A 21,168-nucleotide genomic window follows, 5' to 3' on the forward strand; every position below is an offset into this window, starting at 1 on the left:
ATGCTCTATATCTTCCAGAAAGCCTCCTGTACACTATTTTCTCAAATGTGTATAGCACATCATGCACATATGATAGAGACATTAGCTCAGGTTCCTAATACTGTAATGAGCCCGGGTTATGTACAGCTCTATTGATAATGGCATTGTGCAGTGTTGAGAAATAACTCAAACCAACAATCTCCCTTGCTACTCAAATAGGATTTCGGACCAACTCACTCCCACACCTTCTTCACCACTATCCTTTGAACGCCTTGTGTCCAAAATACTGCTGCGCATATGTTTGTGCAATGATGTCTAGGCAGAAAAATGGAAACCAACACTTAAAACCTACAAAGTAAGCACTGAATTAATCTGTGTTTGGACTTTTGAAATTCTAATGACTGGTCAAGTATTTTCAAATGCAATCCAACCGACCAGTACAATTTCCAAATGATCCATTGAATTCCCACAGCGGCAATTACACAACCCCTATCGGAAGCACACATTTTACGACTGATAGATAAAAACTCTACTTACTTGAGCACACATAGATTCCAAGGAACACAAGAAGAATAGCAGGCTTCATTGTTGTGTTGTGGGTGGTAATTCAGGTTCTTCACAACTGAAACCCTGGAAACAGAGTAACAAACATGTTGATGCTCCATGTGTGTACTTCTTCGCAACACCTGATAGTAAAAAAGCTAGCTGGGCCAGATTCATTAGAATTGATCAATATTATAAGAACATTAAGGCTTAAGTCTCCTGTGTATTCTTTCTGACTCTGTTATCTGTGTTTTTCAATTTTAACCTCTTGCCACAAAGGGAAGACCCAGTCATTCACCTCCTCTACCACAGCATGATCATGTGTATTGTTGTACTATTGATTAGCACATTCCATGTTGATGTCGTACAATTATTTCTGAGGTCTTCGAGTGCCAGCGTACCTGATCTCACATCAGAAGAATGACAGTCCCTCATTCTTGTGCTTGTGAAGTTTAGGAAAAAGGTTGAAAGTGGGGATTCACCAGAATGGGGTAAAGTACTTTGACATTCCATTGAGAGTGAATTCACTGTACTTGACACTCAAAGTAGCATGTTCTGCCTTCTTTCAAAAGTAGCCACATTCTTCTTTTCATTGCTGCACAGCAATGTTGAGCAATGTGGATTTTCAAGAAGAACAAAGAATAAAAACATGTTTCATTCCAGTTTGTCACAGCATAGAACCTTGTCTTTTATGTTAATTTTTTTAAGTAACAAGCCTTGTTATGAAGTATCTTACAGATATTCTCCATCCTAGTCACATGGAAACACAAGTTAAGCTGTTAGCTTTGTGTGTTATTTTATTATACATTTAGTCAGAGGTTTGAAGTTCCTAAAATGTAGAAACATAGAGCTTGTACAAATCAGCCATCTACTAATGAACCCATTAATCCTCAGAGTATAACTGACTCTATCACTTCAGTCCCCAAACCCTCGTAACCCCATCACGAGAAGCCGAAGTTACGCCGGAACATCAGTCTACCACCAGACGCCTGTCCCTATGTGATAGTTTTGACAGGTGTCCCTGAGCTTGCCCCTGCCACCTCTGAACCTTTCTGGGCACTCAAAAACAAAGTATGTCACTGGTTAGACAGAAATTTTCTTCCTCCTCCCAAAATTAATAATAAAATGCTCATGGTGGAGAGAGCTCCATGGGTAGGTGAGAATAAGAAAAGCTTACAGGGAGATTGTGTTGTCGTTACATTTGAGGACCCGCGATTGGTGGAGCATATTTGCTCTGGTCCCCCATGTAACAACAACACCACGATTATGGTTAAACCCCTGTCATATTTGTATATGTCTACGGAACATCATGACAATAGGTGGAGTTGGCTGAGGACTTCCATCTGTGGGAGGGGGGGGGTGAGGTCTGAGCCCTTGAAAGACCAGAATTTTACCAATTGGGGTGGGAATGACGAGGAAGATTGGAACCTAGTACGAAGAAGAGTAGGGAGGCCCATCCCAGGCAGCAACCAGTTCAACGGGGAATGGCTTGGTCCACAGCTCAACTATCCTCTATTCCCCTGTTATAATCATTACAGTGGATTGGAAGGGGTGGACTGACTCCCAACCCAGTCTTATGGACAAATCGGTAAGAGAGTGGTGCCTGTTACCCCCGGGGTATGAAACAAAACTGGTAGGGATGGCCTATTTAGTTTGGGAACCACTAGTCCTGGTAGAGGAGAAAAGGAACCCAGTACCTCAGACACAATGAAGGAATTATCTGTAGCCCCCACCTCCATTAATATTCTGTCCTGGAACATAGCAGGATTAAAAAAAAAGTCTTGTTAACCCTGATTGGAATGATTTTATAAACACCTTCCATATATGCATGTTCCAAGAAACTTGGTGCCTGACGCCACAATATAAAAATGGGTACTCAACCTATTTTATTCCTGCAGTCACGGTGGGGAAAGGTCGCCCTTCTGGTGGCCTGCACATTTGGGTAAAGATAAATCTGAATTGTGTTGTCACCTCCCACAATACTGATTCCAACGACATTTTGCACATTTCCTTAAAGAGCCTATCCGGGGGTACTATCTTTGAACTCTTTTGTGTTTATGCAAGAGGCCTACAGGGTGGCCTAATCTCGCCCACATTAGAGTTGCTAGATAGGAAGTTATCAGCTCTTCCTCTAAGATCTAAAATATTAGTGGGGGGGTCTTCAATTGCACCTTTGAACCCCTGGACGATGAAGAGATATTAGGTTTTAACTCTGAGGATTGGAGACAGACCATACCACCCTTAGTCCTTGCTCCTATCAAGAAATGGACTGCCAGAGCAATCCAGCAGAATGCTCTGGTTCTAGATCACAATCTACGGGCTCTGAATGGGCAAACTGTTTCTGATCGTGATGGGGCAATGACCTTTAACAGGTTAGGCTGCCCATCCCGAATTGACTACATCCTTCTGGATACTCAGTCATGGGTCAGCCTAGTTGACATGAAGGTTAGGCAATCAACAGATAGTGATCATAACCCATTATGTATGGAAATCCACTGGGCAAATGGGATCAGCAAAAGTGGAAATCCAGAGTTGATCACTAAAGAGGTTTTCCCCTCCAATTGTAACCGGAAGTTAAAGTGGAATGTGGTTAGGTGCGAGGAGGGGAAACTTAATAGTATTAAAGAGCTAGTATTGGCTGAAACTCGCAGCTTAGCAACTGTTGCTCTAGCAGCACCTCATCCTCCTGGATCAAACTTGCCTGTTATGTATAAGAACTTAACAGATAAAATAGGAGATTTCTTTTCCAAGAGGTCACAGGGGACGTCTACGGCACACCAAAAACCTATTAAGGGTAACCCCTGGTACACGGTAAACTGCAGGAATAAGAGGAAAGCTATTACGCTAGCCATAAAAAGTAAGGATCCCACAGCAGTGAGACTAGCCAGAAAAGAGTACCACAGAAGCATAACATCAGCTAAGAAGGATTGGGAGGAGGAGCACTGGCAGCAGCTTAAGGCTGCAGCCTGTGGGAAAAATTCTATCATTTTTTGGAAACTGATCAATGCTCTTGACAGAAGGGGGGCAGAGCAGATCTTAAATCACATTAATGAACACCAATGGTACTCCCATTTTTTAAGTTTGTATTGCGAGGTCAGTGCCGAAGGTCACCCAAAATCCCCAGTTATGGTAATCGAAAGTGAGCCCAGCATAGAGCTAGGCATCAAGGAAGAGTCTTTCTCCCCTCGAGAAGTCCAGGACGTTATTTTAAAAATACTTCCAGGGAAGGCGGCTGGCCCAGATGGCCTGCCGGGGGACCTGCTACTGCATGACCCCAAACTATGGGCAGACCTTATAGCCTGTTTAATGAATCTAATCCAGTCCGGCCACTCTGTACCTGAATCCTGGAAGGGTGCGGAGGTTATCACCATATACAAGAAAGGTGACAGAGAGGACCCTGCCAACTACAGACCAATAAGTCTAATTGATACCATACAAAAAGTAGTTGGCAGGGTCATCATAAACCGGACAGAGATATGGTTAATGGAAGAGGACATCTTGACCCACTTCCAGGCGGGGTTTAGGCGCAATGTAGGCGCTATGGACCAGGTTTTTCGGTTCTGTGCAGTCTTTTGGAAGTCAGTGTCTATTACCAAGGGTAGTCTGTACCTGGCTTTCATAGACTTGAAAACAGCTTTTGATGTCATCCCACGTGCTAAACCTTGGGAGGTCCTCCTGGACATGGGTTTCCCTAGTTATCTGTTGCAGTTTATTATTAAACTCCATGAAGACAATTATGCAAGGATTCGGTGGGGGAATCAGGGTCAACTGACAGGGAGGGTACCAGTCAATAGAGGGGTGCGGCAGGGATGTGTGATGGCTCCGACACTGTTCTCCCTCTTTATAAATGGGGTGGTGGACCATTTGAGGGAGGACCCCGCGGATGCCCCTGTCCTTGCCGGGGAGAAAACCCCCACACTCCTCTTTGCGGATGATACCCTCCTGATGTCTAAAACCCCTAAGGGCCTGCAAAAATTGCTTGATCGCTTCAGTGTTTTCTGTAAAGACCGTGGGCTAACGGTCAACACTGCGAAAACGAAGCTGATGGTATTGTCTGCCAAAAGCCTGCCTGTGCCTAATATTAGGCACATCTCAGCTCTTGGTCTTGATCCTACTTCTCATCATACCCTCCCTACCCACTCGATCCCTCCGCTGCCCCTCACTCCCGATTCTGGCCCTTCATCCCTCTCCCCTCCTTTGTCCATCATTTTGCTCAACACTAGGTTGGCAGTAAGGCATCACCAGGAGCTATTTGTGCTACTTGACACCCATCAGCCTGATATGTTACTTTTAACTGAAACCTGGTTCTGTGAGTCCTCCCTGCCCTCTCTCTTGGCTGCCCTTCCTCCCTCTTATGTGGCCCTCCGCGCTGATCGATCGGCGGGCAAGGCAGGGGGTGGCGTGGCTCTTATTGCCCGATCTGAGCATAACTTTCAACTCCTTCCCCCCCCTTCTATTAGTTCTACGGAGCATCTTGTGGCTCGTTCTCTTGCCTTTTCTCCCCCGCTTACCTGTTTACTAATGTATCGTCCTCCCCAGTCCTCTCACCTGTTTCTGCCAGCATTTCAGGACGTACTAGCCACTTTAGCGATTAACCACGCTTCAGTACTAGTATTAGGGGACTTTAATTATTGGCCTACCGATCCCTATGAATGTACTGCTTCTAAGCAGTTCTCTGAATCACTTGCATCCCTAAATTTTGTTTCCCACCTGCAAATTCCTACGCACATTCACGGTCATGTACTAGACCAGGTTTGGTCTCTTAATATCTCGGTCTCCTCCATGTCCGTGACCCCATGCCCCTGGTCAGATCATGCCTTGATCTCCTTCCTCCTTTGCCTTAAACCGGCAGTAAAGATTCCGCTCGCCAAAAACACCTGGGCGCGGAACTGGAATAGGGTAGACCTTTCTGCACTATCATCCTCCCTTTTGAATCTTGCACCTAACCTAGAGGGTCTATCTTCTCTTTCTCAAGCCGCTGCCATCGATACCTGGCTTGCTGGAGGCTGCGATACAGTAGCCCCTTTACGTCGGATATCAACCCGACGATCTAAGGAGTCAAATTGGTGGTTCGGCGATGACCTGAAGATAAAAAAGTTGACCCTCCGGCGGGCCGAGAGGCAATGGAGAAAGGATTACTGTCCTCTATTAAAAACCCATTATGTGACTCTGCTGGGGACTACAAAAGGGCTATACTAGGCGCTAAGACTGCGTACTTCTCAGCCAAGATTTTGGTGGCTGAGAACAAATCTAGGGAGATTTTCTCCATCGTACATGACCTGGCCTATTCTCACAGGGCTACACTTAAGCCTCCCCCTACCCAGTCCCTCTGTGATTCCTTGAATTTTTATTTTTTGGATAAAATCAGCAATATCAAAGCTAATATTCCACTTCCTTCCCCTTCATTTGTTGAGCCCCTTCCCCCGACTGTTCACTGTTGTCTCTCGTCTATCCCTCCTCTTACCGAAGAAGTGTTTCTTGCAATACTACCCCAAAGTAAAGTCTGGTTCCCCGGCGGACATCTGTCCAGCCCATATCCTGCAACAGATCTATTCTGCTTGCCCTAAACTGCCAATCTCCTTTCTCAACAGCTCTCTGGCCCAGGGGGTGGTAATCCCAGCACTTAAATCTGCCACTATAGTGCCCATCCTGAAGAAGCCTGGCGTGGATCCCTCAGCTCCAGCTAACTATCGCCCCATTTCGCTTCTACCTTATTTGGGCAAGGTGCTGGAGCGACATGTAACATCGGTCCTCAGTGCCCATGTAGAAGCGAATGGGGGCCTAGCGTCCCGGCAGGCAGGCTTCCGGCCTAGGCACTCCACCGAGTCCGTCATGGTGTCGGTCCTGAACAACCTCAGGGAGGGCATGGACCAGAACAATTACCAGGCCCTGGTGCTCCTCGATCTTTCCGCCGCCTTCGACACGGTGGATCATTCCATCTTACTTTCCCGTGTCGGAGCGGCGGGGATCGAGGGCTCAGCCCTGGTTTGGCTATCGTCCTTTCTGAGGGACCGCACCCAGGCAGTCCGGCTGGGGGATTTCTCGGCCACCCATCTCAAGGTCACATGTGGTGTTCCTCAGGGTTCTTCTCTTTCCCCTCTTTTGTTTAACCTTTACATCTATCCTTTGATCTTTGCACTTCAGCAACTGGAGGTCACCGTTTATAATTATGCGGATGACCTCCAGCTTATCTTTAATCTTTCTTCCTCCTCTCATTCTATTTCTAATTTTCAGACTACTATGATTTTCATCAGGGACTGGATGAACCACAATCATCTGAAGCTGAACCCCGATAAAACGGAATTGGTTCTCACGGGTGGTTCTTCCAGTCCTTGGAACTCTTCATTCTGGCCTTCTTCTTTAGGACCCCCTCCCACGTCTTCTCCCTCAGTTAAGACCCTGGGCATTAAAATCAATAATCATCTCACTCTTCACTCACATATAACTTCTGTTGTCTCTTCTTGCTTTCTGGTTCTTCGAACTATTCGCTCTGTTTCTCGCTTTTTCTCCCTTCTTGCACTTAAACTTATCTTGTCCGCTCTGGTGATTTCCCGGCTGGACTACGCTAACGCTCTATACAACGGTATTCCAGCGTATAGTTTGCGGAAGCTCCAGCTGGTTCAAAACCAGGCGGCCAGATTGGTCCATGGTCTCCCCCGCTCTCATCATTCTACCCCCTTACTGAAGGCATTGCACTGGTTACCTGTCAGGGAGCGATCCCTTTTCAAAACAGGTTGTATGGTCTTTCAGGCGCGCCAGGGCACAGCCCCTGCCTTCATTTCCTCCTTGTTAAAAGAGTACACCCCTGCCCGTGAGCTTCGCTCATCTACTCAATCGCTTCTTCAGGTACCCCGTTACAGACGTAAGAAATGGGGTGGAGCCAATTTTTCATTCTTGGCACCATCCTTTTGGAACTCCCTTCCCGATCATCTACGTCTGGCCAGACATTACTCCCTTTTCCGTAAAGATCTTAAGACTTTTTTGTTTACCCAAGCCTTTTCCAATGTAAATTGATCTCATTTCCTGTTTTCTTTACCAGTATTTGCGTTCCTACTGCTAATTTAGTCTCCACAGCGCCAAGAAACCGTATGGTGTATGTAGCGCTATATAAATATTTTAAATTCAAATTCAAATTCAAGAAACCGTAGGAAGGCCTATATCTCTTTGAATGGGTCCCCTCTAGAGGTAGTGGACGAATTTGACTATCTTGGGGTTAGGCTCTGTAACAAAATGAGCTGGGACTCCCATTTGTCCAAAATGGTTTTAAATCTCAAAAGGGTCTCTGGAGCAATACTAAAGAACCAGCGCCTTTCAATCAGTAGACCAATAGCCCCTGCCCTGGCAGTTTATGAGGGGAAAGCTTTAACTTCGGCAGTTTACGGCTCTGAATTATGGGGCGCTGAGAACACCAAGGCATTGGTAGTGGCAGAGAATAAGTTCATGAGAGACATAGTCTTGCTTCCTCCCTCGACCCCTCTGAAACCACTATTTCTCGACATGGGCAAAAGATCGATCTCTGAAATAGTTCAACTCCGTCCCTTGCTATTCTGGGTGCGCCTCAGAAGGACCCCTGAACTAGCAAAATATGCTGTAGTGTTGGACTAGCTAATTAGTTTGAATGTTTTCAATAAAATAAAGTGGCTCAACAATCTAAAGAAGCTTGTGGTATCTATAGGTTTGGGCGGATCCTGGGCCTCACAATTCCCCCCACCCAAACAAACTGTTAAAAAACTATATTGGGATTGGGTAGAGGCCAAGGCCCTGCACAAACCAAACTGAGGTCCCTTAACAAACAAATTTCTTGAATACAAGCCCCTTGGAAAGTTAGAGCCATTCCTGGACTTCATCCAGACTCCTCGAGATAGAACTTTGTTCCTGAAATTAAGATATGGTATCCTTCCCCTCAAAAAATTCATGGAAGGGTGGAAGGTCAGGAGGGAACATGATCTAAAATGCCCAGGTTGCCCATGTCTGGAAGAATCACTTGGCCACTTTTTGTTTGCATGTAAAGCTTACAAGCAGGCTAGAGTAAAATGGTTGAAACCAGTGTGTAGGGAGTTAGGAGTTAGGGACCATGGATCAGCTCTCCGCATTATTTTAACCAACACTACCTCTATGTACATTGTTTGTGGGGTCACCAAGTACTTGGCGAGCGCCTGGATTATTCGGTCAAAGCTGTTATCCAATGCCTGTACAGATCCTTCCCAAGAATGAATTTTAATTATGTTGAGATCCCCCCCTCATCTCTTAAACTGTTTGTAATGATGACATGTTTTTAGAAGAAACTGTAATACTCGACAAACCTTCTTATGTATTTTGTATGTTTGCACTTTTATGAAACATCTATCGAATAAAGTATTACAACAACAGAAACATAGATCAGTCCCTGGTTCATGTACGTCCTCACAGTGGATTCTTTGATTGTTCTATTGATTGTGCTATTATCTCTAGAAGTTGGTTTGTCTTCTTATTTGCTATTCTCTCCAATCGGAAAACATTATACTGTTTATATAACGTTAAATATTCGAAATGCATTTAATTACTGCATATACTTGGGTAAACCATGTGTTTTCTATTTATAGAGCAGTAGTATTTCAAGTCTAGGTCTACTTTGTGTATTTAAATAAGCTGGCAGATTTATATTGCTGATACAACTTTAAACAAGCATTTGCAATGCAATCAGACTCGCAAATTATTTTAATTCAGAGCTATTAGTATTGTAAATGGCAATGTTTTTTACTTATGCTTTTTGATCTGATGAACTAGGCAATGCATACTATGTACTAGCAGGGTTCAATACCCACTTCATAGCCAAACAAGAGAACATTTAAGTAAGTTACCTAAGCATGATAAGGCAAACTAGTTTAACCAGAACAACACAGACTGTCACATTACATCTCCGATGACTGATGTGGGGGGTCAAATATGGCACTGTACACACAGCTACACCTAATACATGTTGTACTGTAAGGGAGTGCAGCTACCTGGCCCATCGCATACTGCACTGCTCATATAGCAACCTCCTCGGAAAACACAGCAAATTGTTAAGTGGAATTTGCAATTGCTTGACTACTAAAAGTTTGTCAACCCAAAAGCACGGGTATTTAGATTCGATTTTACAAAAACAATTAATAGCAATTTATTTGGCAGTTTCCATGGTGCATGCAAAACAAGCATCCATGCCAGCTGAGAGCTCCAGCCGCTCTGCAAGACTGAAGGAGGAAGGGGAGAGGCCAAGAATGGGGAGAATCCGAAGTTTGAGAGAGAGAAGAGACAGTTACTGGACGGCTGCCTAAAGTACACAACGAGCGTGGCACCTGTGATGAAAGAGTCTGCACAGCGCAAATATAGCAGAGTAAACAAACCTGCATGATAAATAAATGGGGAAAAAGATATATTGCATCACGGCTAAAAGACTGCTGGGGGGCACTTTACTCTGTACGCCACAATCACTGCACAGCAGCAATGCATGTAGGAGTTGGAAACGGGACAGTGGTTTCAATTACTCAGTTGGTAAGTGTGCAGGTCCTGATGCAAGTCACTACTACAAGTGGATAATGCACTGTTTTCACGTAGATTGATGTGTGAATTGTGAATAATGAAAGTATATGTCATATCAAAATGAAGACAATGAAGTATTCTTGCTACAAAACATTCACAATGCGAACTTCATCCTTGGCTTCGAGCGCACTGCATTGTCCTACATATCTCATTCACAGTAGCATATTCACTTTGTAGCATTCCCCATGTTCTTAGAGTCGAACCCATGGTAGAAAGATGTGTATCAAATACGAATGACAAACATTTGACAAATTGCTTGAGAAATCGGATGGAAAAAGTTGAAATATTTAACACTAGAAATCGGCCAGTGACTAAACGCTACAGTATACTTTTTTTAGCAGCAAACCGGGGTACATTTCATACAACATGAATGTGGAACTGAAGTATTTGCTCATGAAGCCTCAAGATTAAGAACAGGGATCTCCTAATGACACTGGGGGTTTTAGGTGTGGCATGCAACCCACAATTGAGAACTTTACACATTTGTGAGCAAATCATAAAAACACAGTACTGCCTACCAAACTCTAAAACGTAAGGTTCTCGCAACTCTGATTGAATAAAGTTGTGCAGCAGATAATATAATTACTATACAATTACGGACTGCTTAGAAGCAACGCCGTAACAGCTAAGGCTTAAATTCTTGTATTTATGCACATAGACATGTTATCTCTGCACCGCCCGGCTCTCTTTTTCCCCACAGGGGGTAACATCCAAACTTCTCTCCACTCTACACACCGCCCAAACTCCATCCCACAATTCGTGCCCCCTACACACTCCAACGCCCTACTCTTTCCACCACACGTTAGCTAGGTGTCAGATGTGTGTCCACTCCTCCCAAATTAACCCAATGGGGAACGCCCGGAACAGCATGGGACGGGGCGCTATTATGGTGGTCGCCCTCATCCCCCTAAGTTTGGAAGGGGGGGAGACCGCGTCATCAATGACTAGGCTCACCCCTGCGACTAATACAATAGGTGCCAGTTTCCGGCCCCGTTGAACCGGAAGCACTTCGGTGCTTCCGGCTCAACGATCCTTACACGGTCTGGTCCGGATTCCCTGAGGGCCCCCCTTTTAAAGGGAGGCCGGGGAGCAGAACAGTCTCTTGTTCCTGCTCCCCACTTTGAGTACGCTGCTACGGGCCAGCGGCGGGCCCTTTAACTTTCTTTTGTATTTTGTCTCCCTACAGGTTCACTAGAGGGAGCAGGGCCTTTGGCAGCACGGGGAGAAAGTCTCGACTGGTTGTTTTTTCTCTGCCGCAGGTGCGGTGGAGTGAGCAGGGACGTCGACAGCATGAGCGGGGACCGGGAAGAGCGGATCGCTTGTTTTGTTTTTTCTCCGCTGCAAGTAGTGAGCGGGGAAGTTGGATGCTGCTTCATTTACACTGCAGGAGACCGGGACGAGGCGGGACAACGCCAGAAACGTCGGGAAGAGCCCGGCAGCGGGGTGAGTTTGCAGGCCATTTGAGGCACAGAGCCCCGGAGGTCTCGCTTGGCGGGCAGTTTCGCCGCAGGTAGTGGAAGCATCGCTTGCAGCCGGAGTAGCGCTCACGTGGGGGTACATTTAACAATACCGGCATCGTGAGGCACAGAGCGCCGGAGGTCTCACTTGGCGGGCAGTGTCGCCGCAAGGAGTAGAATCAGCGCTTGCAGTCAGAGTAGCGCTCACGTGGGGGTGCGTTTAACAATATAGGTATCGTGTGCAGCATTTATGGAATTTGATTCTCCCACAGCAATTTGACACGGGCAACTTGTTTTGAGTGCTGGAGCTGGGGTATACAAGGGCAGCTGATCGCTTGGGTGGGAACAAGTGAGACACTGCTAGTAGGCAAGTCTGAGTGGCCATAGCAGTGACTGCAGGCACGCTCTGTATCCACACAGTAGTGATATAGAAAGTAGGTATCGTTACGTAGCGAAACCTGTGTTGCTTTTCTTCCTACAGTTGCGGCACACTGCCTTGGGGAGGACGTCACTCTTCCTTCCTCGGATAAGGTGGTTGGCGAGCATTGGAAGGACTCACTCAGCGTCACCGGCTAGCCAACAGTTCATCGCTTCTGGAGCCATAGAAAGTTTGAGCGGGCGGCTCCCCTGAGCCCACTGGAATAGCCAGTGGGTCTTGGCTCTGGTTGCGTGACTGCACATGTTGGCTGGTGGCCGCTACGGCTTGGAGGTAAGAGGTGGCACAGCCACCGGTGGGGAGTGCACGCGTTTGGTAAACGTGGCACGGTCAGGCACATTTACTAGATAATCAGTGGCCATGGCCCCTAAGGCGCGGAGGAATGAGAAGCGCTCTCACACAGAGGTGATGCTAGAGACATTAATGCAGCAGGTTCAGGCCATGGGGCATACCTTACACAGGCTGCAAAATAAGGTGGAGGGGCCGGAGATGCCCGAAGGGAGACATAGGAGGCCTATTGTACCGCCAAGGAACTGCTCACCACCAAAATGGAACAGGCGTAGAACAACAGGTAAAGGGGTTGGGGGCAAACTGCGAGCACTCCCTGTCCCGACAGTCATCCCAGGGAGCCCCATTCCCGCACCGCAAGGCGTGGGCCAATGTACCTTAACAATGCCACCTCAAGGGGACTGACCCGGGGAGCTTCCAGTAACCCAGGCGTCAGTTGCTGTGCCCCCACACGGGGTGGGGTCAGAGGTGCACACACCGGGGCAGCCTGACATGGCAGCCAGCCTGGCAGCAGTACTGCCATGGCTGGAGACAGTGGGGAATTGGTCTCATACTGTGGGGGCATTCTCTGGGGGGGGGGTGATGCGATTGAAAAGGCCAGAAACCGCCGACTTGGGTGCAGGAAGGCCAAAGGAGGCATCGGCAGTACCGGTGGGGGGGGGACAACTGCACCCGCCATCCTAAGCACCAGTGGCATGGTCGTACCGATGGAGGCAACCCCCCCAGACGTGGTACCGGCTCCCAGTGGGGAAGGGATTCCAGTACCAAACAGCAGGGTGAAGGAGCCAGAGCCGCACAAGAAGGCTGATGCGACAGCACCAGCTGGTACGAATGTGACGTTAGCACCTCTGGGCGTGGGCGAGACGCGCTCGGGGAGGGAACGCTTAGGGCAACACTTGTCTATTCAAACTAAGGAAAAGATTTGGAAGGGGTAATATGTTAACATGTTTTCTCTCCTGATTGATGAAGAAGAGAGGGAAGAGGCCAGAAAAAATAAGGAATGGACTCACCACAGGGAATGGGCCAACATTTTGCTGAAATATAGGATGGAGGAGAGCTTTGCGAATTGGATCCAAGGTTTTTCCACCTACATGGCGGTCATGCTGGAGCATTTTCCCGAAATGGGGCCCGAAATGGCAACTTATCAAAATAGGATCACCCTCGCTCACGCAACAAAGAGTGGTGAAGGGTGGAAAGATTACGACAAGGATTTTAGGAGAGCAAAGGCGCAGGACCCAACGTTGAGGTGGGACCAGACTGACATGTTTATCCACTTATAACATCTGGTGCAGGGCCCGACTGACAGTGGGTGGGGCCCGGTAGCTGACAGCGGGCGCTTTCAGCCCTTTAAGCCAAGCCCCACCGGTAACGCGGGGAAGAGTACAGCAAAAGCAGGCATCAGTGGTAAGAAGGCAGTCTGTTTTGATTTTAACAAATGATCTTGCAGTAGGGCACCGGGCACGTGCAAGTTCAAGCACTCCTGTGGGTACTGCGAGAACGCCTCACACCCCGAGTCCTAGTGTAACAAAAAATCCAGGGACAAGGAGGGCAGGAAACCAGAAAAGCAAGGTACTGATGAGTAAGGCTAGATCCCCAGTCAATGGTGGTGCCATGATCCCCTGGTTGGAACGATACAAGTGCACCGAGACAGCCAGGACGATTAGGGAAGGTTTGGTGGAGGGCTTCAGAATCCCAGCACAAGGGCACCGCAGGGTGACACATTGTAGGAACCAGCTATCAGTTAGGTCCAATATGGATGTGGCAAGGACAAAGATAATTAAGGAATTAGGTCTGCGGAGGGTGGCAGGACCATTTGAGGACATTCCTATGGAGGATTTTGTGTGCCCACCCCTAGGCGTCGTGCCAAAAAAGGCGCCAGGCGAATTCAGATTAATCCACAACCTATCCGCACCAAGGGGCAGTTCAGTCAACGATGCCATTGCTGACACTTTGTGCAGCGTGAAATACGCCTCTTTTGACCAAGCTGTGGATATGCTCCGAACATTAGGCCGGGGGGCTCTGCTAGCAAAATCTGACATTGAGTCTGCCTTTCGGCTGCTGCCAGTTCACCCCGCCGATTTCCACCTGTCGGGTTTTCAGTTTCAGGACAAGTATTATGTAGACAAATTTATGCCAATGGGTTGCTCAGTTTCCTGTGCATATTTTGAGAAGTTCAGCTCTTTTCTTGAATGGGCATTCAGGTGGGATTCTGGGCATCAGTGGGTGCTGCATTACTTGGACGACTTCCTCTTCCTGGGAGCTCCTGGTTCTGGGGAATGCGGGGCTGCACTGGAAAGTTTCTGTGCCCTCATGTGAGAGTTTGGGGTGCCCTTAGCTCCGGGTAAAACTGTAGGTCCCCACACCACTATTGAATTCTTGGGGATTGAACTGGACTCGGTGAAGGGGGTGTCTAGACTACCAAGTGACAAAGTCAGGGATTTCAGGACATCTTTGAATTTTACCTTAGCAAAGGAAAGGTCACGTTACACCAGTTGCAGCAAGTGGTAGGACAGTTGAACTTTGCTTTACGCATCATCCCGATGGCGCGAACTTTCTCCCCCACCATCGCACACGCCATGTCAGGCCTTAGGGAAAAACATCATCACACCAGGCTGTCCAATGAAGTCAGGCAGGATATGCGAATTTGAAAAACATTCCTGCGTGACTTCAATGGCAGAGTAGTCTGGCCCGGCCCACCCGTATCCAGCCCAGAACTGGGTCTGATGACTGACGCTGCAGGCAGCGAAGGCTTCTGGGCCATTCTGGGGTGCGTTTGGGTTGCGCAGTGGTGGCCGGACTGGTGGAGAAGCTCTGGGCTCACCAGTAACATAAGCTTCCTGGAGCTTTTCCCAATTCTAGGGGCACTGTCCGTCTGGGCGGATGCGCTGAGGAATCAATCGGTGATATTCTGGTCTGACAACATGGCGGTGGTGGAATGCATAAACAGTCAAACTGCCAAATGCAGGATGTTGTTGCGTCTGCTTAAAGAGATTGTTTTACAATGCATGAGGTTGAATGTCCTGTTCAGAGCCAAACATGTCCCAGGGGTTCTGATCCATGCAGCTGATGCACTGTCTCATTTTAAAATGCAGGTTTTCAGGTCCCACATCCCAGAGGCGGCCATTCACCCAACTCCTTTCCCAGAACAGCTTTGGCAGCTTGGTGCCCCAGAGTATCGCATCTAGTGGCAGCAAGTCTAGCACCAAAGACAAGGAGTGGGAGAGGGGTTGGCCTAACGGCTAAGGCGCTCGACCTCGGGCCAGGGGAACTCGGTTCGAGTCTCGGTAACGATGCCAAAAACCCCCTGTGATTCTGGGCAAATCACTTAATCTCCCCGTGCCTAAAATGAAAGTGTGTCCTCATGTAACGTAACTGGTGCTATGTAAAGCGCTCTGATAACTGATTCGGTTCGGTTCTAGTTCGCGCTATATAAAACTCTGCAAAAAAAGGAGTGCCTACAAAGGGGCGTTTGGTTCTTTTTGACATTTCTTAGGGGAACAGTGGGAACTCAAGTGGCAGGACCAGGAATCAGTGGTGGCGTACCTGGCTTTCATGTGGGAGCAGGGGCGCACAGTAGCAGGAGCTAGAAGGCATATTGCAGCCATCATGTTTTTCAAAAATGAGGGGAAAAGGGGACCCCACAAAGAGCTTTGTGGTATGACAGGCACTAAAGGGATGGCAGCGTCTACAGGGAGGGCAGCCTGTTGTCAGGAGACCCATAGGGTTGGAGACACTAGGGAAACTGGTTGGGGCATTACCACAGGTGTGCGTTTCTCCTGAGGAGACAGTCATTTTTCAAGCAGCATTTTGCCTGGCATTCTATGGGGCGTTTAGGGTGAGCCAACTGGTTGCAAAGAATAAGAGTGATTGGGCAGGTGGTTTGCAGGCAGGGCACGTGCAAGTAGTGAAGGATTCGGTACTGATCTCCATTGTAAAGTCAAAAACTGATCAAGAGAGGAGTGGGGACAGCGTAGTTTTACACATGGCAGGGGTCATGACATGCTGCCCGGTCTACAGGTTGGAGGCCTTCATGGCCCAAAGGGTGCATGTTTTGGGAGGACCCCTCCTGGTACATGGAGACGGGTTACCCTTCACAGTATTCCAGTTCAAGAGAGTCATGCTCCTGGCATTGAAGAAGGCCGGTCTAGACAGCGCGGATTTCGGGACACATTCGTTCAGGATAGGGGCAGCCACCGAAGCAGCGGCAAGGGGGCTGGGCAGTGAGCGTGTTAAGAGGATCAGTAGGTGGTCTTCCAACTGTTACAAGAGATATGTGCGGCTGCACATGCTCTATGTCAGGGCAACCCATAGTACTGAGTGCAAGTTTGTCGTGTCCCTCTCCTTCCTGTGACTCAAAAAGGGGGTGGTGTTGCACAAAAATGTTGGTAATTTTGTGCAGTTATGGCAGTCATGTGTGGTGAGCCGGCGTGGCAATCCATTTACCTTAGCTCTCTTTTTTCCACGTTATTTGCCGTTTCTTCATCCTGTGACTCAGGAGAGAAGCCTGCACCCAAAGACACGCACAAACTTCAAGAGCGACTGTCAGAACGTGGAAAGGCAGGATCCGAACGAACAACACGAGTGGTGGCGCAAGTTCACTCTTCGCACCAAGAAGATCAAGAGGTCTGGGTGGTAGGACATTCATATGTTAGCCGTTTGAAGAATTTCTTTACAGGATCTGTCAGGGAAAGGGCAATTCAGATGGGGCAAAATTTTCATTTTTTGGTCTGGGCGGTTTGAGCGTTGGGCAATTCAGGGAACTGGTGAACCACGCTTTAAGAACAAGCAGGGGACCACTGGCGATCTGGATCCTCCATCTAGGGGGCAACGATCTAGCTTGGTTGGGTAGGAAGGTACTAGTGGAGGATCTGCTCACAGAGGTGGGGTGGTTAGCGAAGCAATGCCCGAATTCTGTCATTGTCTGGTCCCACATGATTCCCAGGTATCAATGGAGGGGGGCGAATCAGTAAAGGCATTGAACCACGCGGTAAAGCGGCTCAACAATAAATTTGATAAGTTATTCAGGTCCCCTAGGTTGAGTACCATAGGGCACCGGTACATCAGAGGGGAGCAGATTTTCCTGCAGGACGGGGTGCACCTCTCGCATAAGGGGAATCAGGCATTTATGGAAGACAGACTAGCTTGGGTGGAGCGTCTGAAGCGCAGGACAGGACCTTTCTAGGGGGAGAGGGGGAGGCCAGGTAGTCGGTCAACTACGTTGGCCTGTGGCGGTAAGGTCAACATTGGTGAGCCTAGTCTGCGGTCCTTAGCGGTCAGCACCATGTAACTCCAGGGGTAGTGACACCTGATAAGTAGGCTGTCGGGGTGCGGGGGCCGGGGGAGTCATCCTTCCCAGTGGGCCTGGGGCCACCCCTGCACATGCATGCACATCAAGGCGCAGATATGCAGAAGTCTGCAGCCCCCCTAAGGGAGTTCAAGGCGTAGGGGGGGGCTGGGGGAAAGTATCAGTCCGATAAGCTGTACCCCCTATGCAACCTTGCTCCGGGAGTAGTATTGGTAGTCCCCTGGGACTGGGGAGCAAGCTGCCAGACGTTGACTTTGCCGTAGGCTCAGGAGGGGACACGCAGATCGTAAAGTCATGCATTGATAGAGTTACGTTAGGAGTGCCTTCTGTATTAGACTGTGTTAAGGTTAGCCAATGAAACAACACGTGTCTACCAATGTAACTGTACTTTCTGCTTAAATTTTCCGTAATAAAGTTTTTAAATGTATTTGTTCATTTTAATGAAATACGGCCGGGGGAGGGGGTGATACCCCCCAATCCAATTTTCTAACTCAATCTTGGTGTGGTGTCCACTCCTGTGTAAAGGGGGAGGGAGGAGATATCCGGAAACCCAGGGTGTGTTGAAATAGGGGACCAAGGTAAGTACCAGACCATATTCACTGAACCATTCCCAACCCTTCCTTGTATCCCTAAATATCTTAATCTCCAACATCTTCCAGATAGCCTGAGGATGGTCTCATATGCTGATGACACGCAGCTGGCGGTCACGTTGAGTGGGGACTCTGATGTGGAGGCCCTCAGGTTCCGGGACGGCTTACGGGCAGTGGCCAATTGGATGAACTCTAACTGTCTCCAGTTGAACACCAAGAAGACAGAGGTCATGGTGATAGGCAAGCAAGTGGGGTTGTGGGGCGACGACTGGTGGCCTTCTGAACTGGGTGTGACCCCCTCTCCGGTATCGGAGATAAAAAATCTTGGGGTTTGGCTTGATCCAACACTTAGTTTTATCTGCCACACCAAGAGGGTGGCGGCCTCTTGCTATGGCGTTATTAGAGGACTAAGGCCTATAATGAGATTCTTTGATGCCCCCACCAGACAGCTGGTGGTTCAGGCATCAGTACTGTCTCGACTGGACTACGCCAGCTCGCTCTTGGCCGGGATAAATCAGGCTGAACTTATTCGGCTGCAGCGAGTTCAAAACGCTGCGGCCAGAATAGTGGTAGGTTTGCCTAGACGGTGCTTGGTCTCCAAGACGATGCACTCGCTTCATTGGCTCCCTGTAACTCAGAGGATTAAATTCAAGGTTCTCTGCCTGGCATTTAAAATCCTCAAAGGTATGTCTCCCCAAATTCTGGCGAATCTTTTAATTCCTTATGTCCCTTTGCGGACTCTGAGATCTTTGGGCCAGAACTTGGCAGTGGTTCCACGCTTCAGGCTGAGTAGAACTGGCGGCCGCTCCTTTCGAGTACTGGCAGCAAAGTGGTGGAACCTCCTCCCTTCTGAGACTCGGGAAATTGATGACCTTCTTCATTTTAGACGCGCTATCAAAACCTTATTGTTTGTCTAAATTTAGGTTCTTCTCTGCGCCAGACTGATGTTGTGTTGTGTTTGCCTTCTCATAGCGCCAGGCCGCCCCTTTGCTGGGGCAGCTGTTGCGCTGTACAAATATTAATAACATAACATAACATAACATATCAATATCCTCTACGGGTCCTAAGTACCACTCTTCACATCCCAAAGAGGAACAAAGTAGAACTATTTCTCTACCGCTAGTAGTTCCATCATCCTAGCAAACGTCTACCTAGAACCTGTCACTTATGAGAAACGTTATGTACAACTGAAGGGAATTCTGTTTGTAAGAAAACTTTACAATAACATAAAAGTGACACGAACGATCATCAATGGTTCTATAATTAACACTATACAGTCACAGTTAAGTGGACGGTATGTGTGAAGAGCGCTGCCGTCTTCCTACCCCTCTCTGACAGCATTGTGCCATGACAGCAGCAGAGCAAGTCTTGACCTGCATCACCCTAGCATCACTAGTTCACTAGACACTGGAGGCAGCTGGCTACAAGGCTGATTGGTGCTTTAAGTTGGTTGACACTTGCCCCTCACAAACACACCTCCAATGTTTCCACGGAAATGCCCCCACCTTTCTGACGATGCACGTTGCGGCTGAGCTGGGGAAACTGTAGCTGGTGAAGAAATAGTTAATTAGTGTCCCATAGGCTCTGGTAATAAGATGGTCCGTGCTTGAACATTGCTGCAAAGGACGGCCTCCCTGGACCTGTAGTATACCAGTTAACCCCTTTAGTGCAGAGGAAGGCTTGGATGGAGAACCCGATTCTGGTACATCGGTGCTTGGCGCTGGTAAGGTAGGTTTATGGCGATTGGCACTGTTTTCACACCAGCACAAACCTATAACGTATGGCCCCCTCAGGACCACACACATAAGTTAACCCCTTGACTGAAGCTGAGCGGAAGGCACCTGTCTTACTACTGTTCCCAGGCACATGACAAACCTATTCAAAGTAAGCTGGTCTGTCACTCACCCAACCGTTTTTAACTGAGCTGCTAGGGTAAGCGGTGACGCCTGGGGGAGGTCTGTGCGAATTCAGCCTTCCAGCACGCTAGCACACTCACACTCACTCTCAGGCGCACACATACGGCTTGCTGCAGCTCCCAAGGGCCAGCCACGCAGTGTGATTGAAATCGGATTTAAATGTCACACCTCCTTTAATTGATCCTCGGTGTAAAATCCACCAAAATCATCCTTTAATTTATTTATGTTTCCAAAAATAAGCAACCAAACAAGAAAACTCTGCTCGCTGCCTGAAGCCCGTCATGCAAGCAGTGCGGTGAACTCGCTTATTTCAACTGTTTTGGTGAATTTTCCTGGGCAGTGTTTAGCACATGCGAGTGTGGTTTCTTCACGTCCTTGCGTCACGCACATAATGTACTCTGCTATGGTGTGAATTGAGGCACATTTAACTGTTTTTCTAGTTTGTATGGTCTCTTTCAGACACTGATGAAGGTGTTGTGCATCAGCTCTGGCACCAAGGCATGAAATACTGGACTCCAGACAAAATCTATATTCCCAAAACGTCCTTTCGTATCTGGAAGTGGAGAGTGCAGAAGGGAATTGGTTGGTTACATATGGGAGCTGACGATGTTGAATAGGGCCTCAGACCACAGCGTGGGGCTCAGAGGACAGCCAGCGTGCCCGCCTTCATGCGTTAAAAAAGGCACGAATGGGACAGGGTGGAGGGGTGGTGGTGGTCCCAGAAGTCATGCACTGCGGGAGGGAAAGGGTGGGAGGCAAGGGAACAAACCGGTTTTAAAAGTAAAGGGGCCGATAACCATGGAAGGACAACAATGACGACATGGCTGTCAGGAGGAGGGATTACGTTCCCCAAAACCAATCAGATTGCAGCATTTAAGATTTAGGCCAATGACAAAGATAGGCGGAAAATGGGAGGAGCTTTCCACCCTATACTGCATACAGCATCTCTTGACGAGACAGCGCATGGGCTGCCTAGGCGAGACCTAAAAATGGAAGTCCAGTTTATTTTTTACTCTCATAGTGCCACTATTATTTACAGTGTACTCATGTTACTGCCCTTCCATTTCAGGCATGTTAAAGCAGGTTCAAGGCT

General features: G+C 48.1%; 1 long non-coding RNA gene across 2 annotated transcripts in view; it reads right to left on the reverse strand.

Moving 5' to 3' along the window:
* LOC144807893 (uncharacterized) overlaps positions 1-21,168 on the reverse strand; it is a 142,196-nt gene that overhangs the window by 86,223 nt on the left and 34,805 nt on the right. For both annotated transcript variants that reach the window (XR_013606503.1, XR_013606502.1), the window contains exon 2: positions 517-609. This is a non-coding gene — a long non-coding RNA (uncharacterized LOC144807893). The remainder of the gene's footprint in view (positions 1-516; positions 610-21,168) is intronic.

Source organism: Lissotriton helveticus, chromosome 1_2 (genome assembly GCF_964261635.1).
Source record: "Lissotriton helveticus chromosome 1_2, aLisHel1.1, whole genome shotgun sequence".
Taxonomy (NCBI): domain Eukaryota; kingdom Metazoa; phylum Chordata; class Amphibia; order Caudata; family Salamandridae; genus Lissotriton; species Lissotriton helveticus.